The sequence below is a fragment of the Crocodylus siamensis genome, chromosome 5 (genome assembly GCF_052110815.1).
Source record: "Crocodylus siamensis isolate JL-2025a chromosome 5, ASM5211081v1, whole genome shotgun sequence".
Classification (NCBI taxonomy): Eukaryota; Metazoa; Chordata; order Crocodylia; family Crocodylidae; genus Crocodylus; species Crocodylus siamensis.
The window spans coordinates 199957750-199961269 of NC_143399.1; positions in this window are offsets into that span (position 1 = coordinate 199957750).

Consider the following 3520-nt stretch of genomic DNA (forward strand, 5'->3'; position numbering starts at 1 on the left):
ATTCTTTTTAGGTCTAAATCAAAAGTTTGATTCCCCCCCCCCGTTAAAAACAAAAGAATTAAATCAAGGTTTGAAATTATTGAAGTAAAATGTAATGTTTTTCTAGAAATTGCTGGTTTTATGGCAAAGGCATTTTCCATCAAAAGAATGCTCCTCTCCCCACCCCCCAAAGGAAACTTTTTAGTGACTCTACAAAAGTGTAAAGGGATGACTAATATCTAAGAACATAAGAAGTGCCATACTGGGTCACACCGATGGTCCATCTAGCCGGTATCCTGCCTTATGAGTGGTAGAAGTGGGTACTATAGAGAGACAGCACTGAACAAGATATCCCTAGAGTGATCTATCCCCTTTTCTGTACCTTCACTGGCATCCACCATTATTGGGATACTTTTGCTGTATTTTCCTATTTTTCTTGGTTTTGGGTCTCCCACAGCATCCCTTGTGGCACAACAGGGCCGTGGTCTCATCCAGTTTCCTGTCTTCAGCCTCCAGCTCATCAGCGGTATAGGTTCAGGTGAGGTACTTGGCCCTCAGTTGAGTTCCCATAAGTATCTACCAATTCTGGGGCAGTGGGAGTTCCCATGAGAATTAAAAATTTAAGAAAAAAGTAAGAAACTAATTGAAGGCAACAGGCCTCTCTTTCTTTAAATGGCCTTTGGTAAGCTGTAGTCTCTACTTCAGCCCTCTTGAACAAGTCATTCATAAAGCTTACACTAACATTTTGGGGTCTGACCCACCTTTCCCTCAGAGGGATCAAACAACCGGTGGTCATGGGATTACTCCACGCTCTCTGCCCAGCCCTGTCTCCAGGATCTGGCATCTGAAGGCCTGTTCTGCCCTTGGAGTTCCTGCCAGCTGAGCTGTATTTCCCCACTTTCAGGTCCTTCTTCCAGGCCTCACAAGCCTTGCAGTTGTGGCAGGGCTCAGGACCACAGTGTTTCATTACACCTGGCCTAGCCCACATGGGGTTTGCACAGCCTTTCACACCACCCAAATATCACATGCAATTAATAGCAGACTTTTCCATTTTGATGTCTGCGCTAAGACGAACATTTCTCTTTACAACTGTCTGCTGCCCTGTTCTAGTGCCCTCAAGTACTTTAAAAAGGAGGGGAAACCAGAAATATGGGGCTGAGCCTCCGTGGCTGAAGGTCCAGGTAACTATTAAGACCATTGCTAAATACTTTTCAAAATGCCTATGACTGTTTTTTGCTCTCTGTTGCTGTAAAACTAATTGAAAAATCTGGAAATAAAAGAGCATTCCCAGTCTGCCTCTCCATTGATTTTTTTTTCCGGCCCCCCAGTGTCTGCAATGCTCCATGGCGGGCTAGATAATCACCCATGAACTTCTCTGAGAAGAACATCAGAGTAGAGGAAGGAGAAAGTAACTTGAAAAATTAAGGGTCACTTTCATTCAATGTATCTGGACTAATGGGCGACTGGTGCTTCCCGAGTCCTGGGGGGGCCAGATTGCCGACAGGGGTTGTGGGGGAGGTTCCCCAGCACCCGATCGCCGAGCCAGTGGAGAAACTGGCAAAACTGGAAGTGCATTTCTGGTGGCACTGATGGTTTCACAGCTGGCACTTCCAGGGGGCGCCCGGCTGATCTCTGGGGGTGCATGTGCACCCACAAGCACACACTACACGTTGCCAATGTCTAGGCTTTCTGCCAAAATCTCCCCCAGAAGTCTCTCAGCTGTTTAAACTGTAACTAAATTAGAATAGGACAATGTGGAGTAGCCTTTGCCTTTCTCTTCATGAAGCAAGATGCAGGTAAGTAAATGCAGTGGGATACAGCACTCTCCTATAAGAAAAAGGGGTCAGCTGTTTCTTTTCCATTATTCTGTACTACTCTGACTCAGGAGCGTTGCACCCCAGGCCTCTATATATGCCCTTGAGATAGAGGCATAGATTGAGGTGAATGCATTTTTCAGCTGCACAGTGACTCCCTGGCCATGTCTGCACAAGATGCTGATTGCACAGTTGTTACTGCACAGTCATTTAGGGTACAGACAGACCTGACCATTTTTGCTCCGTAGGGCCATAGAAAGCAGTCTATAACTGACCAAACACAGGTGCACAGCTGCAGACAGCGTAAAAAATGGCCGATTTGGTGGAAATCTGGCCCCTCATTGCAGGAGGTATCAGATAAAGATGTTTCAAAATGTAGTTTCTGTTGTAACTTGTGTCTGAAGAGCTCCCAGCCTGTCACTGCTTTCAGAATGGTAGGGGGGAGAGGGAGAGAAGGGAGTTCAGTGGTGGGGGGCGGGGTTCAGCCCTTCTGGAGGTGGAGGCTGTATTGGCACCCCCTTCCTGAGGTGGGGAGCCTCCAGTTCACCCACTCTACCCTGCAGCACCAGCTGGGGAGCCCCAAGAATCAGCTCCCTTTGCTGCCTTTCCCCCTCCCATTTTGAAAATGGGGAGCATTAGCAGAGAGCCCTGGCTGTTGCTGTGGAAACCTAGCTGCAGGGTCCTGGCAGCAGCTAGATCCTACCCCCGCTTGGACCCAACACTGAACTTCTCTTTGCTTTGGGATAATGCTGTAACTCAGGCTGAGGTTGCCATATTTCAGGCCGAGGTTACCATATTTATACCATATAGGGTTACCATATTTCTCATATCAAAAAAAAGAGGGCACCTGTGGGGGAGGAAAGGGGGAAGGGGTATATGATGGTGGGGTAGCGGTATGCTCATGCCCTACTTCTGCCCTTCACACTCCAAAGCCACTCCCCCCCAGCACTGCTTCTGCCTCTCATTCCTGACCCACTGCGCCCTCCCAGGCCTGCTGGTGCCCATCATTTCCAACCCACAGACCCCTGACTGTATCCCTTACTCCTAACCTCCTGTCCCCACTAGCCCTGCTGGTGCCCCTCACTCACTCCTGACCCACAGCCCCCTGACCCCTGCCAGCCCTTTTGCTCCCCCCCCAACACACACCTGCCAGCAGCTGCTGGGGCCTGCACACTGAGCATGTGATCCCCTGACAGCCAGTCACCTTCCCCTGCTGCCCCCAGCCCCAAGCAGACAAGCCGGAAGAGCCGGGGAAAAGCAGAGGCAAATGAAAACCCGAACATTTGCTTGCATTTGCTTTTAAAAACCCAATCAGATAGAAGACAGGGGGCCAAAAAAGAGGACATGTCCAGGAAAACCTGGACTTTTGGTAGCCCTAGTCAGAACGCTCTGCAAAAATAATTCTGAATTACAGCTGGAGCTGCACTTCTGTCTGCACCCTTAGTACCTGCATAAACAAATGCTAAATGATTGTGACCCCTGGGAAAAAAACAAGCAAACATTACAACTTGGGACTCTATCCTTTATCAGGAAGAAACCCAGGACAGTTCAGTTGCTGTTACTTAGAATTCAAATTGATCACCTCCATTTATGTGATCCATGATGGTAATAAGTGTTGCCAGTACTCCGGAGTCTTATTTACTGCCCTGTAAATCTGAAGAAGAGAAGTCCATGAGAATTAGTTTGGAGACTTTGTCAGGTTTAAAGCTCAAGGCAGTTAATTGACT